Source organism: Serinus canaria, chromosome 23 (genome assembly GCF_022539315.1).
Source record: "Serinus canaria isolate serCan28SL12 chromosome 23, serCan2020, whole genome shotgun sequence".
NCBI classification, from domain to species: domain Eukaryota; kingdom Metazoa; phylum Chordata; class Aves; order Passeriformes; family Fringillidae; genus Serinus; species Serinus canaria.
Window position 1 is genome coordinate 103,017 of NC_066336.1, and position 19,463 is coordinate 122,479.

Genomic DNA, 19,463 nt, shown 5'->3' on the forward strand with positions numbered 1-19,463 from the left:
CCGGAGGGGTTACTCACGGGAGGCGGTACTCACCGGAGGGGTGACTCACGGGGGGCGGTACTCACCGGAGGGGTGACTCACGGGAGGCGGTACTCACCGGAGGGGTGACTCACGGGAGGCGGTACTCACCGGAGGGGTGACTCACGGGGGGCGGTACTCACCGGAGGGGTGACTCACGGGGGCGGTACTCACCGGGGGGTCACTCACGGGGGCGGGTTATCACGGAGGGGTGACTCACGGGGGGCGGTACTCACCGGAGGGGTGACTCACGGGGGGCGGTACTCACCGGAGGGGTGGCACTCACGGGGGCGGTACCCCGGGGGGTCACTCACGGGGGCGGTATCCCGGGGGGTCACTCACGGGAGGCGGTACTCACCGGAGGGGTCACTCACGGGAGGCGGTACTCACCGGAGGGGTGACTCACGGGAGGCGGTACTCACCGGAGGGGTGACTCACGGGAGGCGGTACTCACCGGAGGGGTGACTCACGGGAGGCGGTACTCACCGGAGGGGTGACTCACGGGAGGCCGGTACTCACCGGAGGGTGCACTCACGGGAGGCGGTACTCACCGGAGGGGTGACTCACGGGAGGCGGGTACTCACCGGAGGGGTGGACTCACGGGAGGCGGTAGTTTCGGGAATCACCGGAGGGGTGACTCACGGGAGGCGGTACTCACCGGAGGGGTGACTCACGGGAGGCGGTACTCACCGGAGGGGTGACTCACGGGAGGCGGTACTCACCGGAGGGGTGACTCACGGGAGGCGGTACTCACCGGAGGGGTGACTCACGGGAGGCGGTACTCACCGGAGGCTGGCAGGCATGGGGTGCCTACGTCACTGCTCACTGTATAATCAGCGTTAGGTAATGCCAAGCTGATGTTTTTGGTAGGTTTTTTTTTTTTTTTTCCTTCCCCACTTGGTGTTTACGTTTCTAAGAAGTTGCTGACCGTGAACATCCGGTTCCACCTTCACTTCTGGAAGAGTCAGATACTGAAGTTTGCTCTGTTGCCTTGCTCTTGTGGGTGCAAGTGTGACCTTTTGGCTTTGTGGCTCGGGTTTTTCTGGTGGGTGCATGGGTTTTTCGTGTTTAGCCAGAACTGCTCTTTAACCAGTGTCTCTTCTCCTTTCTCTTCTATCCATTGCCCCGTGATGGATTTTGGTGCTTTGCCTGTGTGGTTGGCCTGGCTCTCTCATCTCTGGGTAAGTACCTGCTTTGTTGGATCAGTGGGCAGAAATAGTTGAAACAAGTTGCTTTGACTTAATTATCAGACCTATTTAAATAATGAACTGACCTATTTATTCTGTCTTAAACTCTGAAGCATTGGTTGTTGTCAAACACCATGATTTATTGTCCGTGTGTTTGTCAAGATTTTGGATATTGAAAAGCCCTTAGCTGGCCTGGAAATTGCTGTATTTTATAATATGAAGAAGCCCCCAGTAGTAGTTTTTCCTACTGGCCTAGGCTGTGGAGCACTGACCTGGGGATAAAAGCACACTTGAGTGCCAGCAAGTGAGCAAAGGGAAGGGAAAATATTTTTGCGAATGGAAAGCAATGCTTCCTGTTCTTCCCAGGATGTCTCCTGACATCTGTTGGTGGCAAGTCAGCACTGTGGTTATGAAAGGAGCTCTCTGATGGTACTGGACTACTTTGCCCTTTGCAAACCATGGGTGTTTCCAGGGCATGGACAGGAGGCTGAGGCCCTTCTGGCAGGAGAGGAGGGGAAATGTGTGTCAAGCTTGGAGAAGAGCTTTAGGTGCTGATGATTTCAGTTTGTGTTCATGGAGCACCTGCTTTGCATAGGGGAAAAATTGCCCTGGTGGGGTGGATTCTGATGGTTTCCCTGCAGAGGTTTGGTGCCTGCCATGAACTTGGCTGTGAGGTGGTGTGTGTATATTAAAGCCTCTGAGGACAAGGTCTATGTGCTCAGAGCGGAGGGAAGGAAGGGATCTTCTTCGTGATGCTTTTTCTCTGGGTGCCTTTGCATCGAGGTTGTGTTCTCTGGAAACTTCAGTAAGTTCAAATTTACTTTTTTTCTATTTTAAATTCAAATTATCCTCCTGCTAAGCTTTCCCCTCTCTTACTCCTCCAGTAACACCCTCTCCTCTCCTAGTAAGGGAAAGGGCTGAGCACATTTAGAGCAGCTCTGTTCCGTGGCTGAGTGTTTCATGTGCTGCCAGTCATTGATGAAAAACTTGAAGTGAAAGCAGAGGAAGGTGCTGAGAACAGATTGCTTTATTCTTAAACTTGACATCATTATACAATGCCTTATGGCAGGGCAGGAGAGATGAATCAAATCCAAGCATAAACCTGTTGTTCTTACTCAGAAGCAAGTACTATATTTGGAAGATGAGCAGCTGCCTCCTGATCTGAATGAGCTTTGCTACCAAATCTCCAAAAGCAGGATTGTTAATAAACTAGAAAACCTGCCTTGGTCAGAGGTGTTGAGCTCCAACCCCGCCAAACACCCAGCAGGCATTTGAATGCAGAAGAAAACTCTTCCACGTGGAAGGTACAGCTGGAAGCTGCTGTGAGCTTGGATGTGGAGCAAGATACAAGTGCTCACTTGCATGATGGTTGGAATGGGTTAGTGAGAGGCAAAGCTGTACCAGCACAGCAGCTGTGCCAGGGTAACCTGGAGCAAGTCTTTGGCCAGAGAGTCTTCCTGCTCAGTGCTTGAGCAGGCCCTCAGGACAGTCACCCATCTGGCTATCTCTGTATGACAAGTCTCTGGTCAAGGGTGAATTTCTCCCTTGTGAAGCACTGATAACCTGGACCATCCCTGGTTTGCTGTCCCAAGAGCAGTCTCCATGTTACTTTTGTCTGTTTTCTTGCACATATTGCACAGAGGGGAGAGAATTGCGTTTTGGTGATCCTGCTGGTTACACGCTGTGGAGGTTTTGATCATGATATGAGATTAAATTTGCTGCTGAATAATTGGTGTCAGTCTTTGTCAGCAAACAAGAAAGCCATCCCTTGTTAGGGATAGCAAAGATAAAGGGGGTATGGTACAGTATCACTGGCTCAGAGACAGCCCTGACCTTCACTCAGCAGAGAAAACAGCAGGCTCAGATTGCCTCTCTATCTTTAAGCCTAGCTTATCTCATAGGTAAACAAAAAATGCATAGGAGTTTAGTGATATATTTATATTAAATATAAATTCAGTAATATAATCTCCTCTCCTGACCTAGTAAGTGTTGGGCAAAGTAACACGCCAGCAGCTTCCATGGAGAGAAGCTGGGAGTAGCTGCGGGGCAGAAACTGAAGGAAAATGCTAGAAAACCCTCTCTGTTGGGGACCTTCAAGCTGAGATTCACATATGTTGCCATTATTTAAAGCCTGTCAAGAAATCCAAGGTGAGATCGCTGCTGAAAAATTGTTCAGAGCTGTGTCTGTGGTGGTAAGTGCAGAGTGTGTCCATTCATGGGCTATGTTTGGGCTCTGCTTTTCCATAGAGTGGCACTTGTGATGCTGGAAGCCATGTGTTGTTATCTATCTATACATGTTATTTCTTTCTATCCTAGAATTCATGGGTGACCTGGAGAAGGGCACTGCTTTGCAGGGCCCTTGAACAGCTTGTTGTGTTGTAAATTTGGGTCTCTCCTTAGTTCTTGTTTACACATAGCCCAAAGAGGAAGAACAAATGAGGCTTCCAGCACCTTTCAGTGAGATTTTCTTCTTTAACCTCTCCTGTTGGTTGACAGTGCCTGAACATGAGCCCAGGTGTGCAAGAAGGCCAATGACATGTGGCCTGTACGAGCACAGGTGTGGCCAGCCGGACTAGGGAGGTCCCCTGTACTGGTCACTGGTGAGGCCAAACCTTGAATCCTGGCGTCAGTTTTGGGCCTCTCACAACAAGAAAGACATTGAGGGCCTGGATCGTGTCCAGGGAAAGGAACAGAGCTGGAGAAGGGGCTTGAGCAGCAGGAGCAACTGGGGGAGCTGGGGCGGCTCACCCTGGAGAAGAGGAGGTTTGGGGGGACCTTCTGTCTCTCTACAACTCCTTGACAGAAGGGGGCAGCCTGGAAGGGATTGGTCAGGGAACAAGGGACAGGATGAGAGAAAATGGCCTCAAGCTGTTCCAGGGGAGGTTTAAGTTGGACATCAGGGAAAAACTTCTTCATGGAAAAGGTCATCAAGCGCTGGTACAGGCTGCCCAGGGCAATGATGGAGTCCCCATGCCTGGAGGGGTTCAAAGTCCACGTAGATGTGGCACTTAAGGGCATGGGTTAGTGGTGGGCTTGACAGTGGTGGGTAAATGGTTAGCCTCTTTGATCTTGAAGAGCTTTTCTGACCTAAATGATTCCATGATTCTATGGAAATGTGGCAGCAAGGTATCTCTTCCACTTGTCCCACCCTGTCACAGGAGACTATGGTCTCTAACGTGCTGTCAAGTTCTAGAGCCGGTTTAGCTCAGTGTTTTCACTTTGTTGCTTAGTAAAGCAGTGCAAACAGTTCTCACTGTGGTGTTCAGAATAGCAGTGCTGCCCTCTGAATTACTATCTAATTAAATGAAAGCAAAAACTCCAAAACAAGTGAGCTTTCTGTTGCATAAGAAAAGCTGTTTTGGTTGACCTAAAAACCGACATTGAAAACCAGCCTAAACAGAGATGCTTTCCCTCCCAGCTCCATGGGCCATGCAGAGCAGTTGCTACTGTTCTTGGAGAGGCATTCATGCTGTGGCAGCTGTGAGCCCACTTCAAAACAGTTATGCCTTTGAGACTTGCTTCCCTTTTGCTTGATGGTTGGAGAAACCCTGCTGTGGAGACAAATAATTAGAAATAAAAGATGGCAGCTTAATGATTAGCTTTTCTGATGCAGCCTGCAGTGAATGCAGGGTGAGACTGGCATCTCCAAGCTGCTGCTGCTGCATCTCCTGCTCCAGAGATTTACTGTGTGCACTGGTACTGTGCAGCCTCAGTGGACGTGCAGAACACCCTGAACTAACAGAGTTATTTATTTTAGTAACAAACCTTTTCATTCAGAGTCTTGGCATTTAACTGTGACAATGGCAGTATGCTTCCTGCCCTCAGCTCCCTGTCTCTCCATCCATGCCCACAGCTTTCCTTCGCAACCTTATCCCCCTCACCCTCCTCAATTTCTTGGGTTCTGTCTGTTAATATGAACCATTTTGGGTTCTCTTAGTAAAATAAGCATGTAAAGTTACTACCTTAAAATGCCTCAAAATGCCGTATTTTGAGCTCCACAAAATCTGGCAGCAGTGGGATGCTATCCTCTGGGATTCTGTCTTATTGATATTCATGTTTTTGAAGCTGGTATCCATGACTGCCAGTTTCAGAGGTTAATATACTGCCTTTCAAGCAAGCTGAGGTCTTTTTAATTTGTGATATGGAAATGTGCGCCAATTAATCATTGTGCACCTGCAGAAATGCCTCTGGGCAGACTTTGGCTGAGCTCTATCAAGTTCTGGGAACATCCATAGGCAGGACTCAAAGTGACGAGACTGATCTAGTTCAGTAGCTCAAGACAAATCCTGTGAGCTCCAAGGACATGTCAAGCAGGGGACGCGGTGCTGACCAAGGTGGTGCAGAGCTTTGGCTCTTATTTGTGGAAAAAATAGTAGTTAGAAGTTGTATTTGTTCTCCACAGTTAAAGTGTAATTTAAATAAATGTTAGGTTTTGCCAGGGGTCTGTCACTGATGCACAGGTCTAGCTCTCAATCACCAATTGCTGTCTGTTGACTAGAGCTGGGTTTGTGGCCTTTGGATCACACGGGATATGTTAGTGCAGACTCGAACGCTCTCTGCCTAGCATCTGCCTCAAACTTACTGCTAGGTAAAGTTAAATAGTCCTAAATAAACCCTGATCTTGAAACTGCCCTTCCCCATACCAAGGAGCTCTAAGCATTTTGAAGCCAAGGGGTGCTCTTTGCCCAAAAAGAGCGTAACAGTATGGAGTCAAATCTCCTTCACTGAATTGGTGCCTTTCTGGGGAGAAGCTGCCATTGAAAACACACCTACCTGGTGTTTTTTAAAGAAGCCAGAGCCTCTCTTGGCTACAGTTTGACTCCTTATCCATATGAGGAGTAAATCAGTCCCTGACATCTTTTGTTTGTAGTGCAGCTTGGCTGCCTCCCTGATGGAGCTCTGGTCTCTAGGTGGCACTGACTGTTATTTTTGGGTGCATTTCAAGAAAGGCTGCATAGCTGAGCTTGTCCCCCGCTGAAGGAACAGCTGCCTCTCTGGCCAGGCTGGCCGCTCCTGTTGGCTTAGGAGGCTGACACAAGGGCTTGAACTTCTTCTTGCTGCCCAAACATAGGAGTTTCCAGCAGCATTCCTGAAAGAGGGGTAAGGAGTCAAGTGCTGTTTGTGAGCACACTCCTCTGGTTTTAGTTCTTCACTGTGACTGCTGGGAAATGAAATCCTAGTAAATGCTTGGAAGGAGGGTGAGCTCTCAAGGTGATGGAGATGAGTGTGCTGTGGGACAATCTGAGGCTCCTGTGATGGTTCTTTCCATGGTTCAGTCAGTTTTCTTAGGTTGTTTCTGGAGCTCAGGCTCATGCCACACTGACTCTGCCTTTTCCTTAGCCTGCATTGCTTGAATTCACAGCATCACCTGTAATCTATTCTCCAGGATTTGTTAAGCTCTCTATAGATCCTTGCAGTGCAGACACTTGTGTGTTTAATACGTTCTACTCTTACTTGAGAGGAAAAGTATTTCTCTGTCAATGTAGAAACATTGCCCATATGAGCACGCGATCCTGCAGCGCTGCAGCTGACGTCCTCTAATCTTTATTGGTGCATCTTGGCAGAAATGTGCTTTATGTGCTGACTCTAAGCCCTAAGTCTAAACAAAGATGACTCTCTAGGAGCTGTTCTTCCCTGCACTGGCTCACAGCCTGGAGAGAACTGAAGCTCCTCTTCTGTTTTATTCCTCTTTCTACTTGGAGTTTGTCTGCTGTGCTGCAAGACACTGACTCAAATGAACATCAGCTTCATACAAATCAATGAAACTCATGATGGGAGCTTTTTGTATCAATTAACCAGATTGCAGGTGGGATGGGAATTCCTGGGTGTACAGACTTAGTTCCCAGCCACCCCCTCTGCTTTTCCCATCTGCCCAAAAGGGATCCAAATGAGCCAGCCCAGTACCAAAAAGATCTAATGGCTAAAAAATGGGATTCTTCTGCCCATGGGAGAACACACGGTTGTAGTTTAGCAACAGCAGCTTTTGAAGGCTACAAATTACAGCCAACAAAAGAAAATTCTCCAGAAGGACACCACAAAGAAAAGGATGGCAGAAGCAGTTTGGATTTAGCAAAATTGGAGGTGAACTGCCCTGATGCCAAGTGTGATTCCAATACCTAAATCACTCAGTCTCTTTAGCTATGGAGGGTGCTTCTTGGCCCTTTAATAACTATCTCAGCAATGAATCAGTAGTTGGTTTTGGAGAGTGTTATGATGGGCTGGACTAGATTTAATCTTTGGTTAAATACTTGATACAGAGCCAGGTGAGTGTAGATGTTTCTGGTTGCCTTCACTGTGCACACCATGAGTTGTAGCAAAGCAGTGCAAGTGTTCTAGACCTTAGTGAAAATTCCTTGAATTTGCAGTTCAGCCTGTCAGAGGCTTTTTCAGCAGTGAATTCTGTGCTGGAGAGAGGGGTGGGCAGGGGAGAAATGCAGCATTAGGTGAAGCATTCTTTCCTTCCAGGTGAATCATTTACCTGCAATATCTTAATTCTAGATCACCATTTTACAGGAACACAAAGCTTGAGAAGTCAAAAGGAGGTTTCCTTTCCTCCTCATTCTTGTCTTTCGCTCATGGCCAAATCAGCACTGCTGACGGTGACAGCAAAGCTGGAAGAGGAGCCAAGGGCAGAGGGCCAGAAACTGGCAAAACTGAGCCACCTGCTCTCCTCCCACCTTGTTTGCTCTTGTGAAATGGCTGCCGCTGCAATGGAGACTGTCACCTGTGTGCAAAGTGTGTGAGTGTGAGAAAGGGAGACAGAGTGTGCCTGTTGTGTGTTCACATATGTGTGCGTAATACAGCTCATTTAGAGCAGGATAGAGAAAGGATTCATCTGACCAGCCTAATTTTTTTACTTCCCTAGAACTTGGTGTAATCCCAAGTATTTCTCTTCACTTTAAATCCTGCTTGTTTTGGGGAAGGGAGCACAGCACCAGTGTGATGCACAATTGCTTTGTTTAGACTGGGAGTTCCTCACTGGAGAAACTCCTCAGGGCAAAGAGGAGAGAGCTCTGTGCCTTTTTTTGTTGTGCCAGTAATGCTCTGGGCAGTGTTCCCTAGCACTGGTATAAACTGGGAGCCCTGTTTTGCAACAAATCCTACCTGGAGTCTATCTTGTGGGGCCTACAGAGTGCTGGATCACCTTACAAAGATCTGTTCTATGAAGAACTTAACTTGAGCTAGATTTAATCTGCTGTCTGGTTACTCCTAGGGTGCTGCAGAGTGTCCTACTGAGCTGCTTGCAAGTGCCTGCACATTACCCAGGCAGAGGGCAGGGTTTAGCATTGTCCTCTATGACCCAGTTGGTTTACACTGACTGAATCCATCAGGATCTGAGCACTCCCAGTGGCCTTTCACCTTGTGAGGAACAACCTCTGCCTTAGTGACCCCAAACACATGCCTAAAATGAATCTAATTCCTTTCCTTATTCCTATATCCAGCAGGCAAATACCAAGAAATCCTGACTTAATAAAATAATTCTCAGTTTCTAAATGACTCCCATAAAATGACTTTAACCAGCTGTAACCAGGAGAGTTCTTTAAATAGTTGCAATTCAGGCTTGGCACAGGGCAAACTGTTCTTATAGTGAAGAATTTAAGAAATTTCCATTACTTTCTGTGGGATTTCAGAAGTCAGTTTGGGGCTATGTAGGAAGGAAAAAGTTAGAAGCTAAGCCAGTGGCTTCCAGCTCAAGTGGTGTGGTGATGGGTTTATTTTCCTGAGAGTGGTGGTTGTGGGTTTCTTTTTCCCTTTTTTCCCCGTGTTTTCTGCTCCCTATAAAAAATTGCTTTGTGTGGGCTTAGATCCCCTTGCCCCAGAAGAATGTTTTTCAGGCTCTCATGGCATAGACCAAGTGCCTCTTTTTGTATTTAATAATTCAATTTTTTAGTGTCTCTTCCTTTAGCTTTTTAGCCAGTCAAGCTCTCAGCCATTTGTTTGGGGTCTGAAGAGGTGACAGCATCCGTTGCCCTCATGCACAAGCACGTTGGCAGCTTGCACTAGTGCTCCCTGAGGATAAATGCTTCACCTGGGAATACAAAATGCAGGAGCTGCTGCTCTCTATTCTCAGCTGCTGGCAGATGGAGTTGGGGATCATCTGGTGATCTGAGCGCAGTGGATGATGCACTGTGTGGTGTTAAATCACCGCTTTGATGCAAGGTTTTTGTTGCCCTGGTCTCTCCGTAATCTGCTGTCTGTAATGTACAATGAAGCAGTGTGGGTTTGTTTGCTTGTTTTTCTTAGTTGCAAGAAGCTGTTGCCAACCAAAACTTGTGGTTTCTTTGCTCCATGGTTTTCTCCTCAAAGCCAATTGGACTGGTATTTCTCTTCTGGCAGTGTTTTAAGCCTACCCATGGGTGAGCAGTAGCAAAGGCAGCAGTTGTGGTGGGTCAGCACTGAACATCTGACATTCCTCCATGCACTGTCTGGGCTATTAAAATGTGCTAGTTTATTGCACTGGGGACTGAAGTCAGAGCTTCAGGCCATGTTTCAAAGGAACTACCTGTCCCTAATGTAGGAGCAGCGACTTGGAGCTGCCAGACCTTTCCCATCTTGTCTTTTTTAAAAGAGATATGCTCATCTAAGTCCAAGGAATCCACCAAGTAGTAGAGATTTAAGGCAAAAAATATCTGTCTTCCCTCTCATTAAGGAGCTTATTGCAAGTGGTCTCAACACTGACACACAAGGGAGCTGCTCTGTTCTTCTTGGCAGAGCTGATTGTTGTAGACGCATAAAGGAGAAGGGGTAAATAGCTGTGAGAAGCATGTTAATTTTTTTCTAAAAATCTGGGTATTTTTAGCTTCATATAGCACAAATACCCTCAGTGTGTGAGTAGCCCTTGCTAGGTCAGTACCAGTGATGGAGCCATCCCAGCCAGGGTGCATCAGCCTTGGGTATTATCTGCTGATGAAGAGGCAGGGCAGTTGTTCTTAATCCAAGCAGAATAATGTGCCTGAGACCGTAATTCTCTATGGGAGACAAATGGAGATGCCTTAGTGCCAGGCGTATCTTGGAATTGTGCAAATATATGAGGGGGATTTGGTTCCTGAGCTGGGCAGGCTGGCAGCAGCTTTGCTGGAACCTTTGGAAGTGTTCAAGAGGTACTGGGCAGTGTGTTTTGCTCTGATGTACAAAACAGGGAGAGCTGGACAGCTCTGCTTGACAAAAATAACTGATTCTAATTTGGCTGTAAGTGAGGAAAATCCAGGTCATGCTGGAGGTGCGGGATTCCACAGCAGGGGCAGGGCAGGCCCCTCGGTGGGGCTGTGCTGGGCTCCTGGGGACATTTCTTGTTGACCAAGCCGCCTCAATTGTCGCTTTTTTGGTTTGCCACAAGATCGAGGCAGTACCTGTTCGATTACGTATGGACTTACGCTTAAAAAAATGAAGACTATAATAACAGCATAAAAAAAACCCCAACGCCCCCCCCTCCCCCCCCCGCCTTTCTTCATACACTCCTCCTTGCTTCTTCACCCCGGGTTTCCCTTCAGAGCTGCGCCACGACTTTCTCTGGGAGGCAGCGAACGGTATTTAAAATTTAGGTCACGGCGGGAGGGGGAGCGGCGCTGCCGCCGGTGGTACAGGCGGGCAGGACCCCTCCTGCCCCCTTCCTACCGGGGCCGTGCGGCGCCAAATTATCGCCCCCCCGCCACCATCACTTTAGCGAGGGAGGGTGTGGTCGTGGCAGGAGCAGGCGGTAATCCCGTTATTTCAGCCTCTCGCTGCCCGGGTGTTGTTGTGGCGGGCTCAGGAAAACGCTCCGGCGCTCCCTCCGGACCGCCCGCCGAAGGGAACGGAAGAGAACGCGATGGGGGGAGCCAGGAGGGGGCGCACGCTCCCCCGCCCGCGCCGCCCGCCGCGGTTTCCCCGTGGCCAATGGCGAGGCGGTGCTGGCGTCCCGCCCCTCGCCCTCGACCAATGAGAACTTACTACAGTGTTGTGGGGGGAGGAGGCGGGGCGGGGGGGGGTTAGAGCCGCGGGCGGGCGGGTGGCTGCGGGCGCGGAGCGGCGGGCGCGGAGCGGGGAGGAACAGCGGCAGAGCGACTGGCTGGGCACGGCACGGCGCGGCCCCGGGGTGCCGCACCGCAGCGGGGGGTCTGCGGAGCCCGGTGGAAGGCCGGCGGGCGCCGCGCGCGGGGGCGGCCGGGTAAGTGCGCGCGGGAGCGTGTGCGCGGCGCGGGGGAGTGCGCGCGGCCTTTGCGCGGTGGGTCCGTGTCCGTGTGTCCGTGTGTCCGTGTGTCCGTGTCCGCCCACGGCGGGTCGGTGCGAGCCCGAGGTCTCTGTGCGGGCAGGCACGTGTATGTGCGCGTGTGTGTTGGTGCACTGTGTGAGTGCGTGTGCCCATCTGCGCAAGAGCATCTGCACAGCGAGTGTGTGCGGTTGGTGTGCCTGTGCGTGTAAAGGGTGTGTGCGCGTGGGGTGTTGGAGTGTGCACGCGTGGTCTGCACAAGCACCCCGTGTGTGTAGTTTGTATCGGGAGTGTGTGGTGTGACTGGTGTGAGCACTGCATGTATACGCACTGCGTGTCCGTGCACCGTGTGTCGCTGCACACCAGGTGAGTGTGCCCCACGTGTATGTATGTACTGTGAATGCGTGCAGAGTGTCTGTGTTTGCCCTGTGAGTGTGCACGGTGTATCTGTGTGTGCACAGTGTGTGTTTGCAGTGACCGAATCCAGTGCATCTGTGTGCGCGGCTCGTGTGCCACCGCTCCGTGGGGCTGTGTGTGACATGGAGTACTGGAAGTCAGAAGGCTGAGGCTCAGCCCAAGACAGATTCTTCAGGAGGCAAGAAATCGGGATAGCAGGATAGGGGAGCTGGCACCGAGTGTCCCTCTTTGCTGCCGGGCTGTCGTGGCCGAGCTGGGATCCCCAGCTCTGCCTGGAGTCCATTGTGCAGGAGGGGAAGGAGATATGGCAGGGAAGGGCTGCTGGGGCTCCACAGACCGATGCCTGCTCACCCACCCCTGGGACAAATGTGGATGCTGTGGTCTGGTATCAGTCAGGCAAGTGCTCTTTCCTGTCCGTGGATCCTGCTTTGTTCTGAATTCTAGCTCAAGAAAACACCTTGGCCCATTGGGAAGTGATGCTCTTACTGGATTTTCCACCAAGGCGTATTTTTATTTCCTATCTCCAGCGAGGCACTGTTTGTGATGAAATTTACTCCAGAATGTCTGGAATGAGTTAAAATCCACCTCAGACACCTCTCTGAGTGCTGCAGCTGCAAGTGTTCCAAGACCTCACTTCCCTGTCTTTTGGGGAAAAGGAACTTTTTCACCCTTGGTGCACTGGTTTGAGGAAGCTGGTTTTGGGCAGGGTCTGGCAACTTTTCCCTCTGTGGCTGTGTAAATGGTAATTCAAGAATTGCATGATTGAAGAGAAGTTTTCTTAGAGAATGTCCAAATTCTGGGGTTGGTGCTATGCTGGTTTAGTTAGAATTCTCTGTGTTAATTTAATTAAGATACTGGACAAGCAAAGCAAAATAGGTCCCTTCCAATCCAAACTATTCCATGAAAATCTAATATATGAACAGTACCACAAATCCCTTTTTGCCTTTCCTTGCTCTTTCCATTTAGGATTTGAAGGCTTTTCAAACACACTGGATTTTGCTTGCCTTAATTTGCTAGATCTGGAGGGATGGTCTTTGAATTAGTGATTCTTATTCACAGTTGAGATACGTAAAAATAACCCCTGTAAGATCTCGTGGGGCAGAGATTAGGCTGGGTCTGGATGAGGGATGCAGAGGGGCTCTGCCCTGGCTGCTGCAATGCCATGGAGTGCAATTCCTTTCACGGTTAGCTAACTCTTGTGTCACTGCCCCAGGATCTGCTCCCTTTGCTTCAAAGGTTGCTTTGTGGAGATCCAAAGTAGGTTGTTTTTCTTTTTTAAGGTCCACTAATATTTTTGATGAATTTAAGTTTTTCCTGAAGCATTGTGGTGACTGATAAGGGTTGTGTGTCCCATGTTAGTGATACTGATACTCTTGATGTTTATATTTTACATCATCATCTTGCCTCTTCATTTGCACTTCTAGGTCAATTTTGAGCATTGGGTGGGATTTAAAAGTCAGTGCATATCTCTTCTGTCACGGCCTTAATAAAGAAGGTGAGGATTTTCTAGGATTCCCGTGGACAAACATAATCTGCTGTGGAAGATATCAGGATAAGCATAGTGCGTGCTCCTTACCTTGAAAACTCAATTAGAGCCTTATGAAACATAGAGAGGGATGATTGTTTTCCTAATATAAACACATTAATTATTTTCTGTATCAGTTTAGATGACAAGAACAGGTATTACCTGTGATTTCATGATCTGATCTCACAATTGCAAGTTAAAACAAATAGTCTTATAAAAAGTGAAGCATTTCATGGGAAAGCAGCAATCCTGAGGAGTAAGGACTCCTCTTGTCCTGTTTCCAAACATTGTATGTTCCTGAAGCCTATAAATGCTTCAGGCAATGATACTCCAAACCTACATTTCCTGGCTCCAGTATCTCCCTGCCAAGTGCCTATGTGCTCTGCATGAGCATCCATGGTGTTTTTCATTTGGCAGCATTTGATTTTTGGAACGTGGTAAAACAATGTCTCTCCTACTGCCCCATTTACTCATTGTTGAGCAGATATTTGAATGAATGGAACATAGGCTGGCAAGGATGTGGCTTATCTAGTGAGCAGCCACCTCCACAAATTCATTTATTAGAGATCAAAATGTTGCTCTGCCAGGATAACTTGCAGGGATGTTGGGATGCTCCGTGTGCTTTGATACATTGATAGGTGAATGATGATGATAATGATGTTGTGAATGTGTCATGTAATGTGCTGGAATAAAGTTGTGTATACAGAAGGGTTGCTGATGGAAGGCAATGGCTCTGTACTAGGTTTTCACCAGCAGTTACTTGGCATCTCAAAGGAATCCTGGATTTTTGGGGTCAGCAGGTGAACCTCAGGCTCTTCATCTTTGGATGTTCCTGCGTATCCACAGCATCTGACTTCTTCTCAGACATCTTTCCTTGTGTTCCCAAATGAGGGGCATGTGCTGAGAGCCTCTTCATTTTGGGGGAACCGTGACAGTACCTGTGTCACTGCAGGTAGATTTGTGCTCAGCCCTTTACTCCCATATTTCACCTGTTTATTGGAAAAAGCCCTGGAAATCGGTGATGCTCAGAGATCTTGTCTCCATGCCAGGTGGGAAAGCTCTGGGCTCTCCCCACCTATCCAGGCCAGAGATCCATGCTCGTGATGAGAGCTTCCCACCCCTCTTTGGATGGAGGAATGTGTGGATGGGGATGCAGTGGGGAGATAGAGCTGAGCTGTACTGTGTGCCACACTGGGTCAGTGTCTGAACTTGCTGGAGCTGCTTTTACATTCCTGGGAAGCTGTGATGAATCTAAGGGCTTTAATAGGACAGTGTGAGGGTCCCTGCAGTGGCCCTATGAATGCAAATAATTTCCCATCAGAAACTTTACTTTGTACTTTTAAGCTCCACTGCAGATCTGTTGACTTCCCTCTAACTTCTGTGCAGTTTTCCTAGAGCGTTCAGGAATAGCAGACACTCATGTTGTTCAGGCTTGGAGCTGTTTCTTGCTGCTGTGTATTTTTTATAAAGCTTTGTATCAGGACTAGAAATTGCAGTCTGGGCTTGGGGATATTTTGCAATGATTATTCTTTCTTGGTGCTTGGTTTTTGGTGTAATCTTGTGTAGGTGAAGCAGGCAACGATGTGTAAAGATTTCCCTTTGTATGTCTTATCTACTACTGTTTTGATCAGTATTGTGGTTTCTTAAGTTGCAAAGAACTGTAGATGCAGCATAGCAGGGATTTATCTTTGTCCATCAGATGGATTAGGTAGGAATGTTTATGGCTTGTACTTAATCCAGATTAATATTATTAGTTTCTTTACGTTCGGTTGGTTGTTTACGCTTGTTTTCTGTTTATGTGACTTTTTGCTTGTGTAATGCCCTTCACATTGTGTATTAAAAGCCAGTGCTTTTAATTTGTCCATGTAGATCATGTAGATGGACTAAATCTTTCTCTCTCTCTCTCTCTCTTTTTTTCCTTTTTTTAAATGAAGCAGTCCCACCGAGAGGGAAATTGTGTGGGCTTCGGGGCTGTGTTCAAGCAATCGTACTCTTTCAGGCCGTGTTCCTCCAGACCCTGCTGCATTTCGGTTTTGGGATTTTTAAGCAAATCCCCATGCCAGCTTGCTTTAGCTGCTGTGCTCAGAGCAAATATTGATAGCAGTGGTTCGTAGTTTATAATTTATAAAGCCTTACAGCACTTGAACTCTCGTGCTTTTGGAGGAGCCTGAGAATTTTGTATCTCCCTGATATCAGTCCAGAGCCTAAAAGATGTAGGAAGATGAGAAGCTCAGGCGAGTGTTTCGTCTTGCAGGTGGTGGGAGAGCTCCATGGCTGCCTGGTTGCATGGCCATGGCCACAGTGTTGGGTGCTTCCCTCCCACATGTGTATTTTTGGGGAGCAGCTCAGTCCATCTGCTGGTGAGGGCAAGTGCCGTGGGATGTCAGCTCGGCCTTCAGACTGGGTCACACAATGAAATAACCTTCTGTGGCTGTGTCAGGAAAACTGGAGCCCAGACCTGTGGAGGATCCTTTGCTCAGTCAAAAATGAGTCCTTCTTACAGGATCAGCTCAGCCTGAGATGTAACCACAGCAAAACACGCCGTGGCTGGAGCCTGGGGATGGGAGTACGGTTTGCAACAGTGGAAGAAGAACTGGGCTATTTAGCTCTTTCTATGAAAACCACAATTCCTTTGGACCCTCCGGTCACTGGTTGTAGGCTGATTATTCAGCTCCTTCCCCACCCCATGGAATGTGTGTGTGAGAGAGATAATTAAAAGCTTTTAGTTAAATAAATAACTAAGTTTCTCACATGGCTTTATAGTAGAATTGCAGAGCCAAACCCTTGGAGGTGGAAGATGGTGTGTGCTGCTGCTGGTCCCGCAGCATCTCCTTGCCTTCCCATGCTGGTGTGGCCTTGGAGCATGATTCCATATGGACTTTTCACCCCTAGGGCCTGTGTATCAATGAATATGAGAGCAAGCAGGGTTTAACTGGGGGCAGTCCCATCCCATGGTGTCCAGGGCTCCAGGCTGTATTTATTCCCTGTTATTCAAACTCTCCAAAGACAGGATTAATAATTCCCACCCAAATTCATCAGCAGTGCCAGTGTACAAATAAATCAAAAGCATGAGCTGGTCTTTGCAGTTCACTCATGAGATGGTCTGGATGCCCTAGAATGGCTTGTAGGGTGGTTTGGTTTTATCCCATTGACATGGAGCTTTTGATGGAATGTTTTATGTTCCAGCCCTGGTTTCTGTCTCTGTGAGCTGCCTGCAGTGCCTTGAGCCAGGCACTTGGAAAATGAGAAACATGTAGCTGGTAACCATTCGTGGGGAGTTTTAGGAGTTGTTTGTCATTGGGCAGGGGTTGTTCATGAAGGATAAAAATCTTTCATGTCCAGCTTCAGCTGCCCTAAGCAGCAAATATTTTTCCTCCTGCAGCCCTGCCTTGCATGCTGCCTTCCAGTTCCTGAACCAATGGATAAGAGGGCCCTATAGCCAATGTCATAGAATCTCCTGAGTTGGAAGGGACCCACAAGGATCATCAAGTCCAACTCCTGGCCCTGCATAGGACACCCCAACAATCCTACCCTGTACATCCTTGAGAGGGTTATCCATTGTCCGAATGCTCCTGGAGCTCTTGTCAGGTTTGGGGCTCTGACCATTCCCTGGGGAGTCTGGTCAGTGCCTGACAAGCCTTGGGGGAAGAAACTTTTCCTGGTATCCCACCTGAATGTATATTCCTGATTTCCCCTCTTAACATGAGGGCCAGAGGAGAGCAGGATGCCCTGGGACTTTATGAGAAAATGCAAATTTTAGTCCATGCAGAGGCAGCTCAGGGTAACATTTGCAGACTGACAGAAAACTCTCTTAAATCCATAAACAAAAACTGCTGGTCTGTCCTTTAAATGCTGGATTCTGTGTGTGCATAGTGTATTAGTCCTCTTGGCAAAGACACGTATCCTGGCAGTGTCACTTTGATATGCACATCAGACACAAGCCAGTGGGACCCTCCAGGGATGGAGCCCCTTGGAGAAGAGCAGTGGTGAGCTGTCATCCTCCTGGTACAAGGGACTCCTCCTGTCCTTCATGTACCATGGAAACTCAGCTACTCATTTGGTCTGAAAAATCTTGAAATCCAGCATTAAGCCAAAGTTTTCTGGCCTAAATACCTTTTGCAGCTATTGGTTGGCAGTGAATTGACAGGCAAGATGGAAATTGTGTGTTTAAATTGTGAGGGTGGTTGTTGGTCTGAAGTCAAAAGTCACCTAACCAGCATCCCTCTTTCTCCCACATGAGTGCATGTAAGTGTATAGAGGCAGTAAAAATGCCATTTAGCATGTAAACATACCCTGACACAGACAGAAGGCAGACCCCTATAGCTTGTAGGAAGAAAGGGTCACATTCCATGCAAGAAAAACAGCATTTTTAGGACCCTTGGTAGCACGTATTACAGTGTGATCAGGGGAAACAAGGTGGGAGAGTATCAGGCACTTCCCTGGTGTCCCTCCATCCCTCCTCTTGGGAAGTACCAGCGCTGCTCCCATGTCCCTCCATTTCTCCTGGGATTGGTGCTGGTGGCCGATGCTGATATCGCTGCTTTTTTATCTCCAACTGCCAACTTGAAAGCTGAGTGTGTGTGGTGAGAAGTTCATGAGAGTCTTGGTGAATACGCACATGAACTAGCAACAAGATAAACTCAGTGTGGGCTGCCTGGTACAGCTGTGGGAATAACTTTCATCACTTTTTCTCCTTTTCAGAGGAAAAGCTGCAAGCTTTTTGGGGTCTGGAGAAGAGTTCAGTTGCAGAGAAAATTAGAGTTTTCAGCTGTTCATATGTGTTTCTAGTCAAAAGGGTTTAAGGACTCCTCCCCACACTTTCTCAAAGAAGGGGAACAACTAGCAAGAGAAACTGTTTTGGATGAGAAAGAATGTAGGGTACATATAAATTGCTTTTCCATGGATTTTTATGTGCAGCCAGCCTCCCCCAGGTGTTTAAACAGGTTGGAAAAAGGATCTTGCAGAAGTGTGAGTTTGCTGACTCACACACGTGAGCTGGCTTCATTCTTCAGGGCTTTTTGAAAAATTTAATATTGTCAGGATGGCCCTGGAGAATAGAGTTTATCTGCAGTGGGAGCAACTGCATCAACATGGGAAGGGTATGCTGGTGATACTGGGGGGAAATGGCCACGTGCTGAATTCCTCTAGCACTGCTTCTAGTAAGTGCTGTAGTTTCTTCATACTTCTGGAGGGGTTTGTTGTTGTTGTTGTTGCTGTAACTGCTGCTTTTGTTACTTCCATCAGGCCTGTCTAGATGCTGCCTTTAAAAAACACTTCCTTTATTTATGGGTAGCAGTATCAGCTTGTTTGCTCCCACCCATCTCTGCTCTTTCCTTCGCTCCTCCAGGAAATGGTGGAATAAAGCTGGGGTTGGTTGATGAGGTCAGAGCAGCTGTTGTGTCCATCCCAGTGCAGGACCCCTTCCCTGCCCATCTCTTCAGTGAAGTTTGGGGTGCTTCATTCCTTTGACAACAAGAACCCAAGGGACTTGTGGTGTCCAAGCAAGTTTGTCTCAAAAAATGACCTTTTTTCCTCTGGTTACACACTGAAGCAAGTTTTTTTATTTTGTTTTGTTCCAAAGCAAGATGCTTTGAGTAGCTGGTGTCTCCTATCCCCTCAGTTTTGGGGCACTAATGCAGAAAGCATGCCCCTTCTTGGTTCAGGTGCTCTTCCTCCCACCTGCAAACATGCATCGGATGCCTGTGGGGAAACCAGCAGTGGCACGGACAGCATTAGTGGCTTCATGTTTTGCAGCTGCTGCTCTTGGCTTATTTAAAAATTATGATTGACTCTCTTAATCTATCCTGATGATGACGTATGGCGATATTCCTTTTGCAGACACATGGCTCATTAAAAAAAGAGTCCCTGTTGCATGATGAATTGAGAAGGAGCACTCAGAGAAACAGAATCTATTAGCGTTACTTGCCTGTGTGCCTCCTGAGGCAGGAATGGGAGTAGATAATGGACATGAGGGACAAACTTGCAAAGCAAGGAGGCTTGCAATTTGGTATTTCACTGTGATGCTTTTCTTGCAGGTTTATTATTTTTTTTATAATTGAGCTGGACTCTCCAGCTTGAGCATTGCTTGACTGTTACACTGGTGGGTTTGACCTGCACAGTGCTAATC

The 19,463-nt window shown here is 48.1% G+C and overlaps 1 protein-coding gene and 1 long non-coding RNA gene across 6 annotated transcripts in view; both read left to right on the forward strand.

Moving 5' to 3' along the window:
• Positions 1-19,463, forward strand: part of EPB41 (erythrocyte membrane protein band 4.1) — a 96,306-nt gene that overhangs the window by 9,076 nt on the left and 67,767 nt on the right. Inside the window, exon 1 of one of the 4 annotated variants that reach the window (XM_050983335.1) lies at positions 1,051-1,199. The exons of 2 other annotated variants lie outside the window; for them this stretch is intronic. The gene's annotated coding sequence lies outside the window, so the exon portion shown is untranslated. Of the gene's footprint in view, positions 1-1,050; positions 1,200-11,197; positions 11,353-19,463 lie in introns of those variants that run through there. One more of the 4 variants, XM_050983333.1, reaches the window with a different exon arrangement.
• Positions 1-19,463, forward strand: part of LOC127060408 (uncharacterized) — a 42,390-nt gene that overhangs the window by 8,935 nt on the left and 13,992 nt on the right. The window lies entirely within an intron of this gene.